Below are 26,219 nucleotides of genomic sequence, written 5' to 3' on the forward strand. Positions count from 1 at the left end.
ATCGGTCTGATTGGTTCAGCGTATCCCTGGCACCTAGCACGGTGCCTGGCGCGTAGTAGGTGCTCACGGCACCTGCGCTGACCGGGTCACTGGTGCTGCACTGGGCCTGTCCCTTCACGGGAAGATCAGGTGTGGGAGTGGGGCCCTGCCCGCCGTCTGCCGGCTGGGGTGCGAGGGGGAGGGTGGCGTGGAGAGGTGACCTAATCATAAATGAGTACTTATTACTATGTAAATTCGTAACTTTTCAGAAAAACCATTCCTAAACTGCTTAAAGCAAATGTGAGGTCGCTGCAGACTCCAGGGTCTGCTGTCCACCTGCAGCAGTGGGAGGCAGGAGCCCCCGTGGGCCGTGGGGTGGGTCAGAGGACAGAAGCAAAGTGCCAGCAAAGCATCCTGAGCAGCTGGAGGGATGCAGCGGGTGGTCCCGGTGCCCAGGTGAGGGCGGGAGGACCCAGAGGCAGAGGGAGGAGTGGCCAGGTCCCCTGTGCTGATTTCTCCTCTCCAGCCATGTCACCGAGGCCAGGGAGGTCCCAAATCACAACCATCGCATCGTTAGCGACCTCTACTCTGCTGAGGGGCGAACAGACACAGACGCTGATTTTAGCCATCGATAGGAATAAGATCCGCCTTCTTTTCAGACCACCCCCACGGAGACCACCTGTCCTCCTGTCAGTCGCAGTGAGGGCCGACAGGATCAAAAGGCATCAGTGTGGGCAGCCAGGCCGGCCTTCCCTCCATCAAAGGCACACGTCCAAGTGGCTGGACTTGCACGGGCCTCTCCCATCACGGCTTCTGTCTTAGGAGGATCATGCCGAGGCCTCCCCTCTCTCCCCTGGAGGGCCCTCTGTGTGCCCCTGGGCATGTGCCTTGGGCACAGCCGTCCACTCTGGAGCAGGTGGGGCAGCTGTGAAGTCAGGGAGAGAGATGTGTGTCTTGCTCTCTGCACCGTGACCTGCCTCCCGCTCCCTGAAACCGGATGATAAATTACTCTGCCCAAGCGGAACACGCCCGGACAAGCCTCCTTTCCAACTGTAATTAATACCCTGGGGAAAACACAGACTCGGGGTTTTCATACTTCCGCACAAACACGAGCGAGAGTACACAGGCTCTTCTTTCTGTCACCCTACCCGATCCCCTCCCAAATATTTAGTGTCCTGCCTCTTTTGCGGGTAGCACAAAACCACCCAGCTGGATACATCCTGAAAGTCACGGGAGGCATCGAGGACCCTTTTCAGTCCCTGTGACACAGGACTTTGGAATTTTCTGGCACACGGTTCTCCTGTTGCTCATGCGATGCAGCTTTGGCCTTAGCGGAGTCAGAAACGGCTGTGGGTTTGGGTGAACGCTTTGTGGTCAACATTTTTGGGCATCTCCCCCTACCCTTTTCTTTCCATCGTACAGCCTAACTGATGCACTAGTCCAAACACACATGTGCGTGCATATCAGAGAGCTCCGAGCATCTGATACTCCCAGAAAAGCTCTATAATGAGTGAGGAGCTTTGTAGTCCCATGAAACTAGAGAGCCAACCACCCTGACAATGAGAATGCTTTCTCGAAGGAGAGGAGAGCCCTCATGGGTCGGAGATGGGGGGTGGGGGGTGGAGTCTGTGTCCCATGCTGGTCAGTTGGCTCCTATGGCATGACAAGTGGAGGCACCTGTGACGGAAGCTCAGACACTCAGTTTAAGAAACCCACACTCTTACTGGGAACCTCAACTTTGCTCAAGGAAAATTCTCAGCATGAAACGAAGCCTGGATAGTCAGGGCTGTGGTCTTGCCTCAGCCATTGCAGCATGAGCCTGGGCAGATCATTTGCCCATCCTCGGCCTCAGTTTCCCCATCCATAAGATGGACCCTGCTGGGAGGGTCAAACGGGATAACACGTGTCGGATGTGCTGACAGCAGTCTGAGGCCCTTAAAGGCCGGAAAGTGCTGTGCACAGATAAAGAACGTGGTTCTGTCCACACCCGGGTTGGCAGAGGGTGGGTGAGGGGACTGGGATTCAGAAGAATGAACAGCCTGGGCCTCGGATGGGTCCTCCTCCCTGCTTGGTTTCTCTTGTTAGGGCAAAGAGGACTCTGTCCCCAGGGCTCTGTGACACGCTTCCTTGGAGAGGCGGCGGGGCTGCTGGGAGGCACTGGTTCCCTTCTCTCCGGGTTTCTGACCTCCCCTACCACCGAGGTTTTGAGAGCCTTGGAGGCATTGTTCCCCCTCCCTTATTCTTTACCATCAAAGCGTTCCGGAAAAGAGGCTCCACGAAGAGCACTCTGCAACCATCTTTCAAGAGCTACGCTCCTACTGCTGCAGCTTCCTCTGCATTGAGGAGAAGGAGGCCAATCTCAAGACAAACGGAACAACAGCGCTGGTCTGTATGCTTGGACCACGTGTTCCCACGAGCCTCCAACCAGGGCTGGCTGAGGAGGGAAATGGGGATGAGGGCTGGCAACGGACCCGTGTGTCCCTGGGGCTGCCTGCATGTGTGTGCGCATGGGCGTCTCCAGACCACATGTGACAGGATCTGAGTTCAGACAGGAGAACGTTTCCACTTCCAGTCAAGGTGGAGGAACGGGGACTGAATTACTCTCCCACCAGGCACAGTGGCAAGCAACTCAGGAATGGTTTTCAAGACACAGGACCACACACTGTCCTGTCCATCGGCAAGGACAGTGATCCCTGAGAGGCGGGAAACCAGTGAGGGGAGCCCCCCCATGGCTCACTGTGTGCAGAACTTCTAGGCTAAGACTCAGGGACCACAAGTGGAGCCCGGTGGGCTCCCTGAGCTGAGGAGTCAGGGCTGAGAGTCCAGGGATACCAAGGTGGCTGGAGTGCAACACAGGGGGCTGGAGAGCAGGGAACTGGACAGAGGGAGACCCTGGAGAACCAGAGAGGGTGCCCGTGAGTGTCCAGCCGAGTACTGATCATCCCGTGCATTTGAGGAAAAGCCCTGAGGCTGAGGAAAGAACCACATGAACGGTCAGGGGAAACCGTGCTCAGCATGCACACGGGGCCAGGAAACGTGTGTGTCCCCACCAGCCTCACTGGAGCCCTTCACGGTTCATGGAACAATGGGTAGAACGCTCAGACGACCTTGCCTTGGTAGTGGGATCACTTGATGGGGACTAACCATGCCTCGGGCCCATCCAGCAAACCTTAGCAGTAAGATCTGAGAGGAAGGGATCAAACTGCTTCTGAGTAATTTAACTGCATCCCAGAATAAAATTCGAGGATATTTATAGGAATAGAAGTAGCCAGCACCCCGCAAGGTAGAATTTACAATGTCCAGCATCCAGTCAAAGATTACCAGGCACATGGGAAATGAGGAGAAAAAAAGTCAATCATTCGCAACTGACCTGGAACTGACACATATGTTGGAATTAGCAGACAAGGGCGTTAAAACAATTGTAACTATATTCCACGTGTTCCAGAAAGAAAGTAGAGACATGTAAGATATTGGAAAATGTGCAAATTCAACCTGTAGAATATGAACTACAACATCTGATGTGAAAAAAAAAATACACCGGATGAAATTAATGGCAGATTAAACACTGCAGGAGAAAATGTTAGAAGGAGCCAGGGAAACAGGACACATTCTGTACAGAGGAACAAAGATGAAAATGACAGCAGGCTTTGAGACCACGGGAGCTGTGAAGGCCCTGAACCTTTGCAGCACTGAAAGAAAAAGCACCTGTCAACCCAGACCTCTGCACCCTGCAAAAATGTCTTCCAAAATGAAGTTGAAATAAAGACTTTTTCAGATACACAAACACTGAAAGAATTTACCACCGGCAGGTTGGTGCTGTATGTAAGAAATACTGAAGGGAGTCCTTCAGAGAGAAGGGAAATGACACTAGATGGAAATATGGATCCACACAAAGGAATGGAGACCACCAGAAATGGTAGCTACATGGATAAACACAGGAGAGCTTTTCTTATCACTTAAATCTCTTTAAAATACTACTTACTGTCTAAACAAAGAAATACAAATAGCATTCTGTTGTAAGGCTTATAACATATGTATATAAGGCCAGGATGGAGAAATGGAAGTATGCTTATACTGTATGTCAAGTGGGTTAACAATCATTTGAAGGTAGGTGGGAACCAGCTTAAAAAACTCATGAACTCTAAAGCAACCATCAATATAACAAAACAAAGAGCAATAACTAATAGGTCAGTAATGGAAATAAAATGGAACACGGTAATTTTAAAAACTCTGTTCAAAAGACAGCAAACAAAAAAGGAAAAAGGAAATAAAGAAAAATAGGAAAACAGGGGTGCCTGGGTTGCTCAGTCAGTTAAATTTCCTACTTCAGCTCAGGTCACGATCTCACAGTTCATGAGTTCAAGCCCCGCATCGGGCTCCATGCTAATGGGGAGGGGACTGCTTGGGATTCTCTCTCTCTCTCTCTCTCTCTCTCTCTCCCTCTCTCTCTCTCCCTCTCTCTGCCCCTTCCTCACTCTCTCTCCCCCTCTCAAAATAAATAAATGAACTTAAAAAATAGTGAGTGATAGACTCGTTTCAAGTTTGGAAATCTAATTCATCTGATTCACAAACTGAAAAAGCACCTATCGTTTCAATAGACACAAGAAAAGAGTTTAAGAAAACTCAACATCCTTTCTTAATAAAAACCGATAAAAACTCTCAGCACGCTGGCGATAGACGCGGAATGAAAGGGAACCTATGAAAAACCTACCGCTAACATGACAATTAGTAGAAGAATTACTTTCCCTTTACTATCAGGAACAAAACAAGGGTGTTTATCCTCATGACACTTCTATTCAACGGTGTCCTAGAGGTTCTAGCTGGTGGAGCAAAAACAAAGCAACAGCAACGAGTAAAGACGTCAAGATTGGAGAGGAAAAAGTAAAGTTGTCTTTATCAATGGATCATCCGTATCACCGTGATCGTCTGCAGAAAATATGATGAAATCCACAAAGAAGCTACTAGAACTGGTAGGTAAGTTCGATAAAGATGTGGAACTCAAGGTCAACATACACACAGTTTTAAAAAATGACTACACACTAGCAAAAGTCAGAAATTGAAGGAAAAATACCATTTAAAGTAGCCATAAAAAATATGAAATACTTAGGGTAAGTTTGACAAAAGTTGTGTAAGACCCGCCGGCTGAAAAGTACAAACCACTGTTGAGACAAGTTAAAGAAGTCTTAAATAAATGGAGGGGCATAACTTGTTTATGAGGCAGAAGACTCCATATGGTTAAGATGTTAATGATCCCACCCCCCTCCCCGGCCAGCCAAGTGATCTATAGATTCAATGCCATCCATATGGAAATTTAAGGGGCCTAGAGTAGCCAATACAACTTTGAAAAACAAGAACATAGTTGGAGGGTTAACATCGCCTGATTTCAAGATTTATTATAAAGTTATAATAGTCATGACAGTGTGCAATGGCACCAAGACAGACTACATATAGATCAAAGGGATCAGGTCCATATGACAACAGATTTTTGACAAGGTTGCAAAGGCAACTCAAAGGAGAAAGGATGGTCTTTTAATAAGTAATATTGAAATCAATGCACAGCTTCAGTTCAGAAAAATGAACCTCAACCCATACCTTGTACCACATGCAGGAAGGAACTCAAGATAAACCAGAAACCTAAACATAAAATCTAACACCTACAAAATGTCTGAAGAAAGTACAGGAGAAGAAAATCTTTGTGAGCCAGGGTCAGGCTAAGCTTTCTTAGATACAACATCATAAGTATGATCGTAAGAACAAATGGATAGACTGGAATTTATCAAAATTTAAAACGCCAGCTCTTCCAAAGACACTGTTACGCGAGTAGAAAGACAGATCAGTTAGGAGGAAATGCCTGCACAGCATGTATCTGTAAGGGACTTGTATTCAGTATATATAAAGAACCCCCCCAAACGCAACAGTACGGAGACAACTACCCAATTGAAAAAAAACAGGCAAAGGTTGGAAAAGACACTTCACTGAAGATGATGGACGTCAACCAACCACATGGAAAGATGTCCAGCATCACTCATCAGCAGGGAAATGCACACGAAACCACGATGAGACACCACCCCAATGCCCATCATAATGGCGAAAATTACCACAGCCAACGAACGGCACCAAGTGTTGGAGAGGATGCAGAATAATCGACAAGTGTTGGAGAGATGGGTGTAATTCCCGCACGTGGCCGGCGGGCATGCGAAAATGTACAACCACTTGGGAAAAACAAAAACACTTTGACGTTTGCTTAAAAAGCGAAACACAGGCTCACCATGAACTCTAGTCATTTCGCTTGTGGGTGTTCTACCCGAGAGAAAAGAAGGCATGAGTCTCACAAACACCTGTACGGGAATAATGTGTAATAACCAAAAAGCTTGGTGTCTTTCCAGGGGTGAACGGAGAAAACACGCTGTAGTGAACTCACAGCACGGAACACCGCTCGGCAACAAAAAGGCATCAGCTATTCACACACACCATGACCTGGGGGAGTCTCAGAATACTTATTCTGACAACAAGAAGGAATGCATACGGTATGATTTTATCTGTCTAGAACGTAGGGAATACACACCGTTCTAGAGCGACGGGACTCACGCAGATCAGTGTTTGCCGGGAAAGGGGACTGGAGAGCACGGAGGAAGAGACAAAAGATACATCCTTTGAAGGAGACTGATGGATACGTCCAGTATCTTGACTGTAATGATGACGTCAGGGGTACAAACAGGTGTCAGAACTTAATCAAACTGCACACTCTAACACGCATAGTCGATTGTGCGCGCAGACCTGGGTAAAGCTGTTCAAAAAACAAACGTGCAAAAACCTGAGCTAACGAGGCAGACAAATCGCCGCGTCACCCCTTAGGAGGTGGATTCCTTGACCTACACACAGATTCACCTGAGGACTCCTTTGGTCGTTTCCCTGTAAAGTAAGACTCGGTTTACAAAATGGCACGTCCAGGAGGCTCTGCCTTGCGAGGGGGAGACCTCGCCGATGAGAGCACGAGGCCCACGCCGGCACACTTTCTTCGTCTCCCCCCAATCGAACCGCATCAGACGCTGACGGACAGCCCCCAGCCCCTCCCAGGGGACCCTGTCATGCACGGGAACGGGAGCCTTGAGCTCTGCCTCACTGTCCCCATCCCACCAGTGAGTGGGGCCAGGACTGCCCTTTCCACGAACCCGGGTGGCCCTGCGGCGACCGGCTTCTAGGACACAGCCCCCTGGCCATTTGGACAGTGCCCACTTTTGAGGCCAGCGTGTACTTCGGGGTAAAAACAATACAAAAGAGACCACCAAAAGGAGGTTCCGGTGTTTGGCTCAGGTGGACATCAGACCCTGCCACCCAACAGCTTTGTTTTGCCTTTTGGATCTGCGGAAAACACTGGGCTATCTTGGGCACAAGGCCTGAGACCCAGGAGCACTGCCCCCAACCCCGAGGAAGCCAGTGGGGAGCCCAGGGTTACAAACACACGGCGCACCTGCACTCTCTAATCTGTTCACAACAGATAATACATCACAGCTCCGATAGAATTTTCTGCAAAGTCAAATTCTACAAGCGAACCTTCGAAGGAGATCAGCTGCAGGTGGGGTGATGGAGGTTTGGCTACGAGGAGTGCGCAGACCGAGGGCTGGGGTCATGGACCGGGGATTGGGGTCAGGAGGGTCCGGTCCCCCCCACGAGGGTCACCGCTGGGACCTGAGCCGATTCTGTGGCCCCCTCCCCGAGGAGACTGGGCCACGAGGGAAAAGCAGCACCCCAGGCTCCGAAGGCCAGGGGAACGCGCATCTGTGCCCCAAGTACCTGGGGTCTGGGGTGGGGGCAGAGCAAAGGAGGGGGGAGGAGGGACTGTTTCTCTGGCTGGTGGCAGTTGCTAAGCGATGTCAGCCATAAACACACTCCTGTCCCCTCATTTCCCTTCTGGCTCCTCTGGTCCCCACACCTGCCTTCCCAGCACAACTCGGGCTGGCGCTTTGGGGGACAAGAGAGGACACGCCATCGAGTGCGAAGCAAGCCAAACTCTCCATTCTCTGCCCACCCCCCCCCCCCCAGCGCCCTCCCTCCAGTGAGCAGGAAGCCCCGGAAACCCCTGGCATTCATCAGCGGCAGCACCCAAGACGTTCAACATGCTCACATCTGTCAAAAATTATTCAGGAAAAAAAAAAAAAAGAAAGTCTTTATACCTTTTATTCAGCCAATTTTTCCCGAGGCACTGTGGGCTCTCTAAGAAAAGAAAAAGAGAGAGGAGAGAGAATTACAATCAATGTCGCCACCGCTCATCTGGTTGCTGGTTGCTATTTGCTCACTGACTAGTCAAGTCTGGAGGAGGGAGCGCTGCCTCCCCGGGAGCCAAGGAGACCTGCCCAGGAGAAGCCTCTGTGCCGCGCGCACCTGCAGCGTGGCCGGGAGCCCACGTCTGGTTTAACGAAGACAACGGAAAACAGAACGCCGTGGGCCTGGGGTCCAGATTTTCCTAACCCGTCTTCTGCGCAACTCTGGGGACACTCTCGTGTGTTTTCTCTCTCTCTTCCGCTCGCCCCAAACTCTGGGTTTCCCTTTCCTCTTCTTCCCCCCCCCACCCCTCAGCACCTGGTTCTGAGGTTACCTGCACACAGAGACTTTGCCGACTGATGGAGGTATTTAATCCCAAACCGGGACCTCCCTCCCCCGCCCCCGGTCACTCTGCATGGATCTCTTCCCACCTCCGATGTCACTCATGGCGGGTAGATCTATTTTAATATCAGTCAAAGTAGGAAGGGAGGTAGGAGCATTCTAAATCCCACAAACACACGATTTCAGCAGTGACTACACGTTGTGTGGAATTGTGTGATGTTTCCAGGAGCTTCCATCAGTAGAGGTGGCCCAGCCAGACTAGCAGGGGCCATGTATTTACTCATCTTACGGTCCGGGGCCTGGGGCCACAGAGACCAAGGCACTTGCCTAAAGTCACAAAGCTGAGCTTGGGGGCCTGGGGACCGCACAAGTGTGTCTGGACCCCTAATCCTGCCTTCAGAGATTAGAAACGAGGGCTGTGCTGCTTTGGATGCTGTGTCTCCCTCTCTCTCTGCCCCTCCCCTGCTTGTGCTCTGTCTCTCTCCCTCTCTCTCTCAAAAATGAATAAATATTTAAAAAATTGGAAAAAAAATAGAAATGAGGGGTGTGCATGTGTCTACTATGTGCTTCTTCCGGACATAAATTTTCCTTATTTATATCAATAAAGTTTCAGAGCTTTTTTTAAAGATTTTCATTCTTAAGTAAGCTCTCCACCCAACATGGGGCTCGAACTTACAACCCCGAGTTCAAGAGCTGCACACTCCACAGATGGAGACCAGCCAGCTGCTCCTTGTGTTGCATAATTATATGTGTACGGATTGTGTACATCTTGTTACTTTTTTAATTTCTATGTTTTTAATGTTTCTTTACTTTTGAGAGAGAGAGAGAGAGAGAGAGAGAGAGCGAGCATGAGCAGGGAGGGGCAGAGAGAGAGGGAGACACAGAATCCAAAGCAGGCTCCAGGCTCTGGGCTGTGTCAGCACAGAGCCGGACGTGGGCTCGAACCCACAAACTGTGAGATCATGACCTGAGCCGAAGTCGGATGCTTAACCAACTGAGCCACCCAGGCGCCCCCCCCCCGTCTTAACCATTTTTTTTTATGTTTATTTATTTCTGAGACAGACAGAGACAGAGCATGAGTGGGGGAGGGGCAGAGAGAGAGGGAGACACAGAATCCGAAGCAGGCTCCAGGCTCCGAGCTGCCAGCACAAAGCCCCACGTGGGGCTCGAACCCACGAACCGTGAGATCACGACGTGAGCCAAAGTCGGACGCTCAACCGACTGAGCCACCCAGGCATCCCAGTGCACATCTTTTTAAATTGTGGCAAAATACTTGTAAAATTTATCATTTTAACTACTTTACAGTGTACAAGCCAGTGGCATTAGGTACAGTCACATGGTTGTGCAACCAGTATCTGGTTCTAGGACTTTCTGTCACCCTGAAAGGAAACTGTATACTCATTAAACAGTCCCTCCCCCTTCCCTTCTCCCCTGTGTGTGTGTGTGTGTGTGTGTTTTAAACTTATCATAAACCAGAAAAAAAAAAAAGCAAGTGAAAAGCTTCTAGAATCCAAAGGCACCCAGACAGGGGCCTCTTTCCTGAGATGGAAAAAATCACTGTCGTCTACCATCGTCAACATGGTCCTGAAGAGCAAATACAGACAACTATAGCCTCACTCAGCCCTCATGACCCTAAGGAGGGCGCACTGTTCTATCCTCCCTTTTCACTTGAGGAAGTGCGCGAATGGGCAAAGCAGCGGCACCACCAGTCACCGGGACGGCTGGTTTCCTGGGGGGCAGGTTCCCACTGCCCACGCTCCCTCTCACCTGCTAGAGGAAGGTGCCCTTCTCGGCGGGCAGTGAACACTTAGCTGCACAGAGCCCGCCTGACATGCTGTTGGAGCTGGTGACGATCACCATGGCTGCGTTTCGTGGGCGGTCTCCCCCCACCTCCCCCCAGGGCCCCCGGCCTCAGCAGAGAGGGCTGTGGGCCAAGGTGGGGCTCACATGGTGGGGAAACGGGCGTTGAGGCGGCCCGGCCGCAGCCTGGTTGCTGATTGGCGCGTTCCCTCTCCGGCACGGTGGCGAAAGCCACTACTGGCACGTTTGCACACGCGGCTCACGGAGGGACTCTGAGGAGGAGCAGGCGTGATCGGAAGGCCCCGCCAGACGAAGGCGTCGTTACAAAACGAGATGGATTGAATCAATCCACTCGCATCAACCGCTGCCTTCAGTTGATTTGGGGGTTTTCTTATTGTTGACTTTTTCCTCGGTTTCTTAAAGTGAGTTTTCCTCCCGATTCAATTTAGTTCCATTTAATCCAATCCGTCCAGCCCCGGTGAGCAAACAGCCCAGAGCGCGGGTCTGGGCCAAGTGCACGGCACGGGAGCTGGGTGAGAGGAGTCTGCCTCCCTGCCCCGCAGTCGGAGGGTCTGGGGTACAGGCCCGCGCCTTGCCCGCCCCGCCCTGCGTCCCTCCCACCCGACAACTCCCACGCCTCCCTCTGGATCCTCTGCTCTCCAGGCTCTGTGCCCAACCCGCAGATTTCCTCTAAGTGCCAGGGACGCTGGGCCCCGGGATCTGCAACAGGCAACACCAGCACAGGTCAGGGCGGGCAAGGCAGTCCCATGCTCACCCGCCAGCCTTGACCTCCAGGCTCCTCGAACAGTCTCCGAGTTCCCCGAAATGCCTCTCACTGTCCCGAGTGTCCTCGTCTGGGCAAAGCAACAACCATGTAGTATGAGCACCGGCATTACACCTGCCGGGTCCCTGTCGGGAGACTCAGAGGCTGGGACCCGCATCCATCTCCAAAGAGCCTCTGTGTTTTTGAAAAATTCAGAACCAGAGGGATGGTTGGAGGGCCCGCTGAGCCTGATGCCTCCAGCGTCCGTGGCACACAGAGGGCAGCCCTGTCTTCCCTGAGCTTCAGGCCAGGCCCTTCCTTGTCCTCTGTCGGGGGGAGAACCTCTGGGGGGGGGGGGAAATGAGCTCTCCCCCATGCCTCGTGGTGTGAAAGGGAAGCGGCCCCCATTTAAACCCACTCCTGCTGTGGTCCGGCCACACTCCAGGTGTGAGCCAGACAAGGACGGGGCCTGCCTTGCATTTCTGTGACGAGCAGGGGCTCCCCACCCGCCCCTACTCTAGCACGTCGCCCACCCCGCCCTACTACCCGTCCTGGGGGCGAGGGACGGATAGGGAGGGAGGCCCCCCTGGAGCCTTGCTTGATGACGCCCGAGGGCAAGCTCGTGATTCTCGGCCTCTCTGTTAGCAAACACTGCTGTCCGCCGCTCAGCGGGATAATCAATTATGGTGATTTTTGCCTGGATGATCAGGTTCCTAGAGGAGCACAGCTCACCAGGCCAGGGGTGCTGACTTCCCCACATGCGTCTGTGTAAAGCCCCTTCAGCAGAGTCCAAACAGAGCGAGACGCATTCACCGAACTCAGAGGGTCCTCGCCCAGCCCACCCCCACTGCGACGGCCTCCACATCATGTCTGCGGAGCCATGAGACGGTGGTGACTCTGCCGGGTGGGGGAGGGGGGCATAGACTGCACCCCCACCCGTAGGCGTGGGAACTCCCACTGTCCGGCACGGCCTCCTGCACTTGACTTCAAACCCCACCTGCAGAGCCGGGCTCGGGGCTGCCCCCCAGGGAGGCAGTGGACGTCTGCTGAGTGAATGAATGATTGAACGAACGAACGAACGAACGAACTAGCCAGTAAGCATTTGCCTCCAGGGACCTGAACTGCACTACCGTTTAGAAGAAGGGATTGGGGGGCACCTGGGTGGTTTAGTCAGTTAAGTGTCCAACTTCGGCTCAGACAATGATCTCACGGTTCGTGGGTTCAAGCCCCACGTCGGGCTCTGTGCTGACAGCTCAGAGCCTGGAGCCTGCTTCGTGGATTCTGTGTCTCCCTCTCTGTCTGCCCCTCCCTAGCTTGCGCTCTTTCTCTCTCTCTAAAATAAATAAACATTAAAAAGAGAAGAAGGGACTGGGTCCTTCTAAATTTTTTTTTTCCAACGTTTATTTATTTTTTTTGGGACAGAGAGAGACAGAGCGTGAACGGGGGAGGGGCAGAGAGAGAGGGAGACACAGAATCGGAAACAGGCTCCAGGCTCTGAGCCATCAGCCCAGAGCCCGACGCGGGGCTCGAACTCACGGACCGCGAGATCGTGACCTGGCTGAAGTCGGACGCTTAACCGACTGCGCCACCCAGGCGCCCCGGGACTGGGTCCTTCTAGAGTGATCTTTGCTCTGGGGGGATCCCTGTCGTGGACGCGATTCATCCACCCACGGAGACCCTTCCCCGTCTCCCTGCCTGCTTGGATCTCCCTGCAGCCACCAGCTCCCAGAGCACAGCCTCGCCCCAGCCTCCGTCTAGTCCCCTCCACGCCGACCCCGCGTGGGCTTCCCTCCCCAATTCTCCTCCTCCATCCAAATGACACAGGTGACCCCTGTGTCCCTGCTTCCTTTGGTACATAACACGTTTTATCCTTCAGAAATTAAACTCCGGCTCATGCGTATTGCCCTTGTCATGAAAAGAACATGTGTCCGTTAATAAAACCAGGTTTTAGTGTGGATCGTGCCAAACAACTTGCCAGACGCGCGCCCCTCGGGTTGAAGCACAGATCCTGCCCGCTCTCGACGACCCTTCGTTTGCCACGGACTCCCCGCTGGGCAGGAAACGGAAGGATGTGGAAAAGGCAGAACACGGGTTCGTGACCGGCTGGGACTCCTCTTCGCTAAAGGTGCCTTTCTAGTCACCGTCTTGGGTCTTACACATTGAGCATCGACGACGCACCGGACATGGAGTGCACATTACAAGCCCTGAATGAGCGCCACGAGGTGGGCGATGTTCTCCCCGACGGCCGGGTGAGAGACGGGCGCTCGGATGTTCATCCCGGTCCACTCCACCTTTGTCCCAGCCTCCTGCGCTTCCGGGGAAGGGTGTTCGGACCGCCCGTCATTCTGGAACACCTGTGCTCCTCAGCTCCAGGGGCAAGAGTCAGCGGCAGGTGCCTTTGCTCCGGGGTGGGGGGGACGCGGCCTCTCCCTGAGGTGGATCCAGGAGGGAAACGTCTGCCCATGCTGACGGGGCCAAGGACGCTGCCGGTGACGACAGACCCAGTTTTGAAAATGTTCCTTTCTTTATATATTTGAGAGAGTGAGAGAGAGGGAGGCAGACAGAATCCCAAGCAGGCTCCACATTCAGCGCAGAGCCTGACACGGGGCTGGATCCCCCCACCCCACGATCATGACCGGAGCTGAAATCGAGAGTCAGACGCCTAAGTGACTGAGCTCCCCGGGCGCCCCCGACAACAGACCCGTTTTTGCAGGAGGAGGCTCCGATGTCTGCAGCAGGGAGAGGGGGTCTTTCTGCCAGAACATGGCACACGTAACAAAATGCCCCGGCCTGGGCGGCTTGAGCAGCGCCGGAGGCAGGGAGGTCCAGGGTCAGGGTGCGGGCCCATTCGGGTCCCGGCCGGAGCCTGCTTCCTGTCTTCCCGCTGTCCTCACCTGGCGCGCACCCAGCGAGCTCTCGTGTCTTCTTACAAGGACCGTAATCCCAGCCTCGTGGTCTCATCCGACCCTGTTCACCTCCCAAAGGCCCCCTGGTGCCATCACGGTGGGGGGGCAGGAGGTCAGCCGGAGCGCTTGGGGGACACACTCATTCAGTCCGGGATGCACGGCGGGCCCGCTTTCACTTTGCGTTTCTCCCTCTGTGTTTTCCCCACGCGCAGGGACAGCACTGGTTTTTTTCACAGGACAGACGCCACTGGTGTTGAATGTGTTGCAGGGGTGCAGCTGCAGGTGGCGGGAAGGGCCTCGGGGGAGCCCCCTGCCCACCCCAGGGGGTACACCTGCCCTCCTGGAGAGGGGAGGCTCGGGGGGGGGGGGGGCTCCGGGAGGCCTGCCTGTCCTCCGTGACTCCTGTCATCTTACCCGGGATTTTATTAAATGGCCCGTTTTGTACTCTCTCTCTCTAAGGGGAATTGGAGGTGAAGGGCGCAATTTTATAAATAAAAAATTAACTGTGGGTGGCTTAAACATGACTTTTGATGATGGAGATCATGATGTTAGAGCCACTTCAATTTAAAGGGTTTTTTTTTTTTTTTTTCCTTCTGAAAAGAAATTCACCTTTGGAGAGGAGAGGAGAGAGGAGGGGAGGGGAGGGCGCTGGCTCACATCTCAGAGGCCTCAAGCCACTGTGGGAGGGACTGGGAAGTTCTAGCAGGTTCTGGCCATCGGAGTTTTGAGCCCACAGCCCACACAGGCCTCAGGGTGGGGCCAGCCCCTGAATGGCCCCCTCAGGGCAGGGCAGGGGTACGGTCACTCTGTGTGGTGGCAGCCTGGATCCCTCTCCCAGGAAGCCTGGCGGGGCTCAGGGCCTACCCGCCAGAGCCCCCGCTACAAGGTGTGTGCCCTCAGGCCGGAAGTCCTGTCCCAGTCCGGCCCCTGCGATACTGATCCGCTGCTGACACTCACCGAGTGCGCACGGGTAAAGCCCACACCCCGCTGAGTAGTGAGTCTCCTGGTCCCAGGACACGAGCAGAGCAGCTCTGCCTGTGTGTACACCCTCCCACCTGTCCCCCAGGCCCTGCCTTCCTCTGACCTGCTGTGGCCAGCGGGCTCCCCTGGCTGTGTTGGGCTCGCCAGGCCCAGCCCAGTGGCCCGGAGCTCTGCACGGCCCTGGATACCGTCATCACATCACTCCTGCTAGATCTGGGGGGATGGGGTCTGCGGGCACCTTGCCCTCGCTGGGAGGGGCCGTGGGGGAAGAAGCTTCTGTGCCTGGCTGAACTCAGCACGGATCTGGGAAGTGAAGGGGGCTCACTGGTCCCAGGACAGGTGACACCCGCAGCCGAGTGGCATTTATAGCATCCACGGTGTCCAAAGGCACTAACGAGTATCACCCTCTTGCCCAGGGTGGGCCAGGGGTGGAAACTGAGGCCCAGAGAGGGAAACTCCCCAAGGTCGACAGAGTCCAGAGACTCCGCTGTGGGCACGGAAACTTCCCTGGGCCCCCGAGCCCTGGAGAGGAAGCAGGCGGGCGGGCGTTCAGCTTCTTCCTGAAGAACTTTCAGTAGGCACCCCCGCTGACCAGTCCAGCATCGGGTCGTTTCGATGAGTCTGCAGGACCCCACGGGCCGATGGCGCGCGGACAAGATGCCAGCTGTACCGGGTGGAATCACATCCCCCAGAGACACATGTCCACCTGGGCTGCCCTGGATTAGGGGGCCTCTAGCTGCAATGAGTGTCCCTCTGGGGACCAGGAAGGAGAAGACACCAGGCACAGGGGACAGGCCGTGGGACGACGGAGTCAAAGTTGCAGGGACACGGCCACAAGCCAAGCACAAGTCTCAGCCACCAGGCGCTGGAAGAGGTGGGAAGGATTCTTCCCCTAGAGTCCCTGGCTGGGGTCTGCTGGCCCCCAGGCTGTGAGAGAATAAAGCTCCCTGGTTTTAAGCCCTCAGGGTGTGGTGATTTGTGTCAACAGCCCCAGGACAATAATCTTCCGGCCTTCAAATGCCTTACAGCAGCCAGGGCACAGCCCTGTTCCGGCCATGGCAGCCCTTTCTTCCCCCTCGGTGACCACCCCACCCCCCCGCCCCCGACATTATGCCTGACAAGCCAACCCCTGGGACAATCACCTCACTGGTGTCACACAACTGGACCTTGAGAAATCACCTTTTAGAGAGAAGGACCTCAGGAGAACTGTTATTCCCCTGGGGGTATTTTGAATCTACTGTTTAAAAAAAATTGTTTTGGGGGGGGGGTTGTTCGCATTTTTTTTTACTGTGGTAAAATATATACAACAAAATTTACAATTTTAGCCATTTTTAAGTGCAGTCCGGTGGCACGAGATACATTCTCACTGTCGTACAGCCATCCATCCGTCCACCCACCTCCGGAACGTTGCCATCATCCCAGGCTGAAACTCTGTCCCCATTAAACACTAACTCCCCATCCCCCGTCCCGACCCCAGCCCCTGGAAACCTCTAGTCTACTTTCTGTCTCTGTGAATCTGACAACCCCAGGGACCTCACGTGAGTGGAGTCACACGGTGTTTGTCTTTTTGTGACCGTCTGACTCCACATAACGTAAGGTTCCCGTGCTCGGTCCGTGTGGCAGCAGGTGTTACAATTTCCTTCCTTTTTACAGCCGAATAATATTCTGTCGTGTGGAGGGACCACATTTTGGTCCTCCATTCATCTGTCGGTGAGCATGTGGGTTTGAAGACAATCATACGGTTGGCCGTGTTTCCGGTCTGGCCGCCTGCAAGTTCGGGAAACGACAACAAAAAACTGTGCCTGAGCCTTGCTAATTGAATTTCAAAGCCCCGCAGCTGTATTTTCCTGTCCTGTCTTTTCCGCCCTCTGATCTTGACTTCTATCTATGGACACACTTCCATCTTATTTCCTGTTGTTATGCAAATGGTACAAAACGGTCTACACAACACGATGGGGATAAAAGCTGCACACGAGGGCCGGCTGGTGGTCTCCCCGTCATTCCTGAGGCCACACGGGGCCGTGCGCCGCCTGGAGAGGGCACCCCGTCTCCCAAGCGCCCAGTCTCCAACGGTATTTATCGAGGCCGGCAGGAGGGGCACGGCGACGCGCGAGAAGGAGGACGTCCCCGCCCCCCGGGGGGCGCTGGGGCTGCGGGCCTGCACACCTTTGCCGGCCTGGTTTCCTGGCCACGCTGGCATATGCCGGTGTCTGATGACGCCGACCAGGCTTTTCTTCTTCCTAACGCAAACCGAAGGGCAGCAGAGGCCCCGTCTGTGCCGCTCCCCGGGGAGCTGGGCGCCGCACGCCACGTTCCCTTCAACACTCAGCTGAAATGCAGTTCAGTGATGGCCATGTCCGGGCGGCCGTCCAGTCCCCACTTGGCTGCGGTGTCTTGGCGCCCGTCCCCTCTGTTTCTTTAAAAGCTGGCTCTTGAGTACGGACAGTCAGCCCGGGCTAGGTTCAAAGCCATGGTGGGGATGGGTCTCCGGGGCCAGTGAGTTCGCAAGGCCCGTCCAGCACGCCCTGCAGGTGCCCTGAAGGGGCACAGTGGAACCTGAAGATGCTCTACGGAGCGAGGCAGGTCCGGGCTGAGAACCCATGGCCCCTGGGTGGAAGCGGTGGGTGGGACGCGTGGGGCTGGTGCTGCCCGCTTGTGTCCGTGAGCAGCGCCAGCGGGGGATGGGGAGGGCGGCGGAGACGGGCCAGGGAGCTGGGACGACGCACAGGGCGGACAGCGCCATTCAACACGCAGACGACCCGTGTGCCGGCCTCTTAGATGAGGCATGCTTTCTATCAATAATTTAGACATGCCCTTTCTCCTTTGGGAGACGGGCAAAATCTCATTTCCTGAGCAAATCCCCTAAGAAACCAACCTGTTCATTCCTCTAAGACTTTCAGAAATCTGTCTCCATCAACCCACTTACAAAAAACAAAAGAAGGTGATGGGTTGAGAGTGCCGAAAGCTGGGTGCTAGGAAAGCCGTCTGCGGAGTGCGCGGCGCCCGCGGGCCCTGGGACCGTCCAGGACCACGCCCCCTCAGTCTGCCCCCTGTGCCCCCCCCACTGGCTTCTGTAAAGCGGGAGACACGCTGTTCCAATGTGAGGCAACAACTAGAAAGTCACTCGTGGGAACAGAGGGACACAAGGCAGAGATTTCCATCTCGGGAAAAATCGTGGGATGGGGTGGCTGCAGCCTTCTCCAGCGTCCCACAGGGAAGAGAAGGTCCCGGCAGTGCTGGGCGCGCACAGTAGGGCCAGGCCTGGTGTGCTCGTTAGACCTTTGGCAAGTGCTCAGCCTCCAAGTGCCTCGGTTTACTCTCCTGTAAGTGGGGTGAAGACAGTACCCACCCCTCGGTGCCCGTGGCTGGGAGGAGACAGCCATCGACGACAACGGGCAATAATGGCAGACCTGCTCACTGAGCTTGCAGCCGACCCTGGCTGAGTTTCGCCCAAAGCGGAAGGGGAGGGTGCGGCTCTCCCCCGCCCCCAGCCCCCAGTCCCCGACCACAGGGGAGGGAGGGAAGTTTGCAACAAACCCCCAGAAGGGGCCCCAAAGTGATGCCCAGGCTGACGGCTCCTTCCACCCCGGAGAGTGGGAGTCTAGGAGACTTCAGTGGGCTTCACCTGCACCCAGGGTCTCCTCTGTCCAGAAAGAGCACCACGCCCCCCACACGAGCAGGTTTACCCGGGAGGCAACACGTTTCAAGCGAACACATTTCACGTATGGAGTCTGCACTGTGTTCTCTGTGGTTTAGGGAGCACGTTGCACAAATCGTCACAAGTCCTCCCCAAAGGGCTGCCGGATGGGTGCCCCCGTCCCCGCGTACAGGTGGGGAAGCTGAGGCTTCTCCAGGTGGCCACACCGGCAGTGGCCGGTGGCCTCGGGTGGCAGAAGTGTCACTGTCACGTTCTTTGGGGGGACGAGGCTGGAAAGGGCTGATCGGGTGCTGACACACAGAGCAATTCAGCGTCTGGCCTTATTAGTCGCGAGACCCAGCTCTGCAGGCCTTCTCGTCCAGGCTCAGGGCTCTGCAGGTTTGACCGGCGATCTGGGCGACCATGACCACTGCCTCGCCCAGTGGACCCCTGGTGGACCCCTGCCTGCTGGGTCCTTCCTGTGAGCGGGGACCTGCCACTGGCAGGCTGGGGAGGGGTCTTCCTGCTGGCCCAGCCAGGGCAAGGCCCCCTCCCCTGGATTAGCAATGTCACAAGCCTCCGGCCTCTTCCCGCAGCTGACAAAGGACTCCTGAGACCCCTAAGCCACCTGAGCCCCGCAAACCCACTTCTGGAACCACCACGGAGCCTGGGCACTCGGCACCATCACTGCCACCTGGTCCAGCAGGTGTGCTCGGGTCTCCAAAGCCCCCGTTTGTGCTGGGGCTGCGGGCTGGTGCGGGGCAGGTGCTGGGAACAAGGCAAAGCCCACTTTCAACAGCCTCCCTCTGTTCTGCTCCAACCCTGCTGCAAAACCAGGCCTCTGGTCTTCTGCGTCCTGATGATTTGACTTTGGGGCCTATCTGACCCTGACCCTGAAGGGACTGTCCCAGAGGTGGCTAATTCCTGAAGGACTGTGGCTTTAATGTGCAAACCAGCCAACGGGAGGAGCCTCCATCCACTCGGGGCCACCTCCCCCTGCCCTCGTCTCCCCAGGGCCGGCACCAGACCACAGTCCTCATGTTCTGGAGCCCAGTGCGATGATTCAACTAGCCTGTCCTGTGCCTGTGCACCTGCCACACTGGTCCTTCCCATGGAAACCACAGCAGAGGCTCGTGCCCGCATTTTCCTGCTCCCTCTGCCTCCTGACCCAGCCTGGTGTTTCCCATGAGGGGTACCTCCTGCTTCTAGGCAACAGTGAGTACATAACAATCTGTATGACTGTCATTTCTGTGTCTGTGTGCCTGATTAAACAAATCCTGGGTCCCTTTAAAATTTTTTTAATGTTTGTTTATATTAGAGAGAGAGAGAGAGGGGGGGAGCAAGGGAGGGACAGAGAGAGGGGGAAGCACAGAATCTGAAGCAGATTCCAGGCTCTGAGCTGTCAGCACAGAGCCCAACGCGGGGCTGGAACCCACGAACCGCGAGATCGTGACCTGAGCCGAAGTCAGACGCTTAACAGACTGAGCCACCCAGGCGCCCCACATCCTGGGTCCCTTTAAAGCACCTGCTGGTCTCTCCTCCAGGGTCTCAGCTCTTGCAGGGGGAGCTGGTTCTTGGGGGAGGGGGGGCGCTGAGTGCTTCCCCAAGGGCACGAGGAGTGAGTCGTGGTGCAGCTTCCAGGCTGAGCTCAGCCCGACGGCCACGACCACGGCCACCTCAAAAAGATGATTACCGCTCCGTGATTCCCTTTTGGGATTAACACATCTCTGCTCACTTTACCAATTCTGGAGTCTTCTGCAGGAAAGGGCCTCAGAAGTGAAGAGTGCAAGTGGCCTCCCATCATACCCATGTCCCGGCAAGCATCTGCCTGCGACTAACCCACACTGACAGGCGGTTAATTTGCAGATTGCGCCAGTATCGACAGTTCTGTTTATTTAATAATAGATAGTGGCTGTCCTCTGCTCACGCAGAAAGTCTTTGCTGAGACGGGAAACATGATAAATTGTGAACGTTTTATGCGCGCATTCCTGAGCCCTCGGGGCTAATGGGCAGGACTCTCAGTAATAATTACAAAAATGACTTTTGTTAGGGGAGGGGCCCCTAACGAGGACGGCTGGATTAGCAGAGCACAAGGTGTGGGCAGACGGGCTTCTGGCTTCCGTGTTTGGGCAACGCCGGTCGAGTATTTGCTTCAGCAGACGGATGTGTTGGGGTGAGGTTCACAGCTCTGCCTGACCCGGACGACGTCTGATTTACAGAAACAACAGAGCAGAGCTGAGGTTCACAGGAGGGATCCCCCGCGGGCTCCTTGGACAGCCTTCCCTGGCTCTCCGTGCCCCCCAGCTGCTGGCCAGCCTCCAGAGTGGCGGTGCCTCTGGGCTTCCCTCCCTTTGCCCCTTCTCTTCCGAGCAGCGCCTGACCCCCCCCCCCCCCCCACCCACCCGACGCGCTTCTCTGTATCCTGGTTCCAGCCACTGTCCACCCTCCACGGACCCCTACATCGAGGTTTCTCGCCCAGTCCATCCAGGTCCCTTCTGGACATGGCCACCCGGTTTCCCACGTCAGGGTCACGGCCAACTCAGTGGGTGGGACAGAGAACTGGGAAGGTGCTCGGTGCTGAGCCTGCACCCCAGGGTCAGAGACTCGGGGTACTCACTCTCCCTGTTCCTCCCCGACTGGCTTCTACCCACCCTCCCTCCACAACACCTCACGCGTCTGTCTGCTCCTTAGCACACTTAAGCACTCAAGTCACTCGGCGAGAGCCCCCTGCTCCCCAGAGCTCTGTGCACCCCTGGACCGGCCCTCTGTGAGTCCACGCTGAAATGCTGCATCACAAACTCAGCCCCGTCGGACACCTCGGCAGCCGCCCGCAGCCTCAGGAAGGTCCGGACCCTTAACCCGGTGGCGGCTCGACGATGGAAACGAACACCCTCTTCTCAGGGGAAAGGCCGGAAGCACACAGTCCCGCCTCTGTTTGCCATTTCCAGCCAGTCTCTCTGTCTGTCTCTCTTCCCTCTCCCTTCCGGCCTGCACAAGCCTTAATGTCTGCAGGGAACGGGGCACGCGTCCAGCCTCCCCACCGGGCCAACCTGGCATGACCCAAGAGGAGTGGATTCCCAGAGGGGAACTGAAGGTCTCAGAGGGCCCCCCTGAGCCCCCTCCTCAGGGCTCCTTCCTCACGGAAGGGAGGAAGGTTTTCTAAATCCCGTTCCTGGGACGCCGGCCTGGGCCTGCGGTGCTCTGCGGGGCCCGGAGCTCTGCAAAGCCCCCGGTCCTCCGGACGGAGCCCCAGGCTGCTGACCCCACCGGAAGGAGGCAATTGGCGCAGGAAGAAAGGACACGTGACAGAAGCTGCCTGGGCGGGCCCAAGCGGCACCTGGTGCCCACAGACATCTTGGAGGAGGACACCTGCCAGCATCTCCCAAAAGGGGGTTAAAGCCGGTGGGGCCACGCCCGCCTCCCCTGAGTACCCCCTCTCCCCCTCCCCCTCCCCCAGCAAAGCCAGGGGGAGGGCACAGATTAATTCGACATTTAATTACATTCACTTAACAAGATTATCCAGCGGAGGTTAAAAAAAGAAGTCTGCCTCCCAGATGAAAAAAAAAGCCCTCTCTTTATCTATTTATAGCCCGTATATACATAACCAGAAACGAATATTTCTTTATGGACCATTAAAGATTTAATGCTTAATTTATAGCCACTTTCTCTGGCGGGGTGTCCAGGCACAATGTCAACATTTTTAATTAAATGAATTTTTTTTTTTTTTTTTTTTTTTAATCACAAAGGAAGATACGTATTTAAAAGCCACATTTGAGCCAGTAAGCGAGACAGCCGTGGTTTGCCGCTCTGGAGTTTCAGATCACAGCCCGGGCCGTCTGTGTCCAGCTGGCGAGGCGGCCGCTGGTTCGGAAGCCTGGCGGCGTGGCCGAGCACGGGAGGCTCCCGGCTGCTTGCCCAGTGCCCACTGTGTGCCGGGCACTGCCCCGGAAGGTGTACACGCTCGTACATCTTTAATGCTCCCAGCTACAGCAGACAAGGAGGGGGCCGGGAGGGATGGGCCTCATGGTCAACGAAGCTCAGGGAGGCCGAACACGCTGCGTGAGGTCACACGGGAGCAGTAAATGGATGAGAAGCCCACTTGTGGATCCACTTGGATTTCCAAACCCAGGCTCTTTCCTTTCTCCCACCAGCCCACTGAGCACAGGCTCGGGAAGGAGCCTTCTGCCCAGCGTGTGGCCCAGACACCTGGGCTGGGTATGCAGCCGTGCCAGGAGGACCTGCGTACTGTTGGGTCCCCAACACCCAGGCCAGGAGGCTCCTAGGAGTCCTTCGGCAAGGCTGAGGTTCGCGAGCGTGTGACACTCCAGGAGGGGCTCAGGGGTCCTGACATCGGGCGGGCAGGGACCCTGAGGTCTGCAGGAGGCCCGCTGCTGCCCAGCACTGATCCCCCCTAGTTCACAGCCCTGCCCGTTGGTGGCGGGAGGTAAGGAGCATCCCTCGCTCCCAGGGGCCCTCTGCCGAAGCAGTGCCCACCCGAAGGAGGCCCCGCCCAGCCGGGGTCCGGACACGGTGACACCGCGAGGGACACCTGCATGCCAGCCAGTCCCTGTCCTGCCGCAGCCGCTCACAGGGACGCAGTCCTGCTCCCCCATTCTTCACTCTGGAGCGCTGTCCCCGGCGGCTGTACTCAGGGGCAAGGCCATGTTAATTTGAACCGAGGGTGAAAATTGCAGGCAGCCAGCAGCTTTAATGGGGTACTCTGTCTTCCCCTGGCGGTCCCATCTCCTGGGGGAGGCTCCGGGAGATGCCGAGTCAGCATCGGGATGGGCAGGGGCCACAGCTGTTCAGCAGCCGGTACCTGGCTCGGCCTCCGGCCTGCGAGTTTCCATCCTAAGGGTGCTGCGGCTCAGGGACGGTGTCCCCGCATTTCCCCTCCCCCCGGCCTGCGCATCCCGGGGACAGCGGTGGGCTGGGGGCGGCACCGAGACCTTCATCCTCCGCTTTGGGCCGGGGCTCCTGTACCTTCTGCTGCCGGAGCCAAGGACGGGGGTCAGCTGTGCTCTCTCTGTTGCCCGGGCTCTTCCCCCCTGGGCGGGGGGACAGGCCCCCGCCAGCCTGCACACTCTCGGTCACCGTCTTTTAGGAAATTGGGGAGCTCCCTCCCGACGTGTGCACTTGCACGGTCCAGAGCAAAGGGGTTTGCTGAGGACCCGCAACGGGGGTCCGTTTCGACCACCCCACCCCCCAAGGGGTGCCCAGCCCCCACCTTCCTCAACCTTCACTAGCTGTTGAGGTCAGAGGCGTATTGGATCTGCTTTTCCCTGAAGGGAGGCGAGTCTCTGGAGCTTGTATTCCCATAAACCGACCCTTCATTTCTCATGTGAATCCACTTTAATTACAAAGCTAAATAATGAGAAGGAAATATTAAAATAAAAAAAAAAATCCCTACACAAAGCAAGTTTGCTTGTGCCGGCCACCGGCTCTGAGAGCCAGGCACAGAGCGAGGGTGGCACCATGCCATTCACTAAAAGCATGAGTGTCACTAAATCAATAATTCATTTACTTTAATGAGATAAGTACTTTGAAAACTAATTGCAAACCTGCTCCATTTACTGCGACCCGTTACAGCCCTTAATGTAAATCGCAGAACCATCGCTGTGGGAAGGAGAGTCTTTATGCGGAAGACACCCAGTCATCTTGCCCCTTCGTCCGAAGAAAGAGGAACAAAAGTTCTCCACGGGGACGGAAGCAAGGGGGGGGGGGGGGACCAGCAGACTCTGTCCCCTGTCTCTCCTGCCTGGCCGCCCAGCGCCACACCGCCAGCCTGACGGTTGATTTGCCTCTTTCCACCGTGAGAGGGGAGTCATCAAGAAACCAAAACTCGGCACCCCCAGACCCCGGGGAGGTGACTGTCCTCGGGCCTCCGGAGACGCCGATGGTCTCCGGCGAGCCCTCAGCCCTCGGCTGCTCCCAACAGGCTGCTCCCCCGAGCCCCAAGCCTCAGGAGGACTGCCCGGTTCTAGAGAAACCCATGCAAGGTGTGGTTTTCAGCTCACGCTGGCAGGTGAAGTCCTGAAGGTCCCAAGCGTGGCCTCCGTCGCCTGCAGACCTCCAAGCAGCAGAAAAGGGGGCATCGGGCAGGGCTCTCGAGCCACAAGCACCACGGGCAGAGCCCTCTGGTTTATCAACCAGGGGGGCGGGGGGCTGAAGAGCCAGAGAACCCGCAGGGTCAGGGAAAGACACCCAAGTTCAGAAAAGAAAACGCAACGAGGGCACGTTTTTCAGCTTCTTACATCAGAGCCTTCTGAACCCTCTTTTTCTCTGTTTTCCTGTCTTGCTGAAAACAGATTCCGGGTTCCTCAACACAAGCCCACGATCGCTTCTTGACATTTTCAGGGAGAGCCCTTATTAGTATGTTTAGAGACTACGCAGCAGGACGTGTGTTTGCTCTGTGGTTCGGCGCTGGTCCGGCGCGGCTCTGGGATCAGACCTGGCGCCCCGGGAGCGGCCGGCGGTGACGTTCTCTCGGTGACGGAGAGCCTGACACGGTATCCCTGCGCCTCACACCCCACTCAGGAGTACAGGGCGGAACCTCCCTCACTCGAAACCGCTGGGTGGGCAGCTGCCCTTACAACGCCATGATCACTGGGCACCAAGCATGTGCTAGGCCAGCTCCGGCTCACTGGGGTCACTGGGGAAATGGGGTGTCATTTTCCCAAGCTAGAATGACGCCAGGCGCCCTCAGGGGCAGACCCAGACAGATGACTAGGAGCTACGGGTTCTGGGGGCCAAGAGGGGATGGGCAGGGCTCCGGGTGCTTCCGTACTGAGCAGGAGATGGGCAGACGCTTTGGGGGTGAGGCTGAGGCACCCCAGGGCTGTGGGAGATTACACCGCGGCTTCCTGGTGAAGGCCCCCAGCGGGACCCCCCTGCCCCACCTGCCCTGCCCTGCTGCTTGCAGAGAAGGTGACCTGGGCTGCCTAAACCTACCCCGGGGTGGGGGAGCTGCTGCGTGCCAGGTTCAAAGACTCGTCCCAGCAGATGTAGCCCCAAAGACCCGTGTTCCTGGCTTCGCGATGAGGGAGGCCGCTCTGTCTGCGGCCACAGCTGGCTTTGTGATTCCACCGCCAAGAACAGCTCCAAACCAGAAACGTCAAAATTCTCTTTCCCTTGGAAATGCCGCGCAGCAGGGTGACGTGTGTGCGGGCGCGGAGAGAGTGGGGCAGCCGTGCCCACCAAAGGCCGCTTCTCCACGGTTGCACCGTTCTCTCCCCCGACGCTCGACCTGATGCATCTTGGGACTCTGCCCCAGGAGCCGCGCTCTCCGGGAGGTTGAGGAGACTGCTGGGCGGAGTCCACGGGGCGGGACCCGCCACCGTGCCCTGAGGGATGTTCTGGGTGTCCAGTCCCTCTGGGAGGCGGGCACCTGCCCGAACGCAGAGGCACATGGGAAAGGTAGCAGCAGGGGAGGGGCTGCAACCTGGAAAGAGCCTCCACTCCTACGTTTCTGAGAAGCGGACAGGTTGCAAGTAAGTCTCATCTGGGAGGCGACTGGTGGAGGAAGGGGAAGAGGGGAACTTCCAGGGGC

The 26,219-nt window shown here is 56.0% G+C and overlaps 1 protein-coding gene across 3 annotated transcripts in view; it reads right to left on the bottom strand.

Annotated features, from left to right (window-relative positions):
- RBFOX3 (RNA binding fox-1 homolog 3) overlaps window positions 1–26,219 on the bottom strand; it is a 452,855-nt gene that overhangs the window by 114,317 nt on the left and 312,319 nt on the right. For all 3 annotated transcript variants that reach the window (XM_045489765.1, XM_045489764.1, XM_045489766.1), the window contains exon 4: window positions 8,154–8,193. The gene's annotated coding sequence lies outside the window, so the exon portion shown is untranslated. The remainder of the gene's footprint in view (window positions 1–8,153; window positions 8,194–26,219) is intronic.

The sequence above is a fragment of the Leopardus geoffroyi genome, chromosome E1, assembly GCF_018350155.1.
Source record: "Leopardus geoffroyi isolate Oge1 chromosome E1, O.geoffroyi_Oge1_pat1.0, whole genome shotgun sequence".
NCBI classification, from domain to species: Eukaryota; Metazoa; Chordata; class Mammalia; order Carnivora; family Felidae; genus Leopardus; species Leopardus geoffroyi.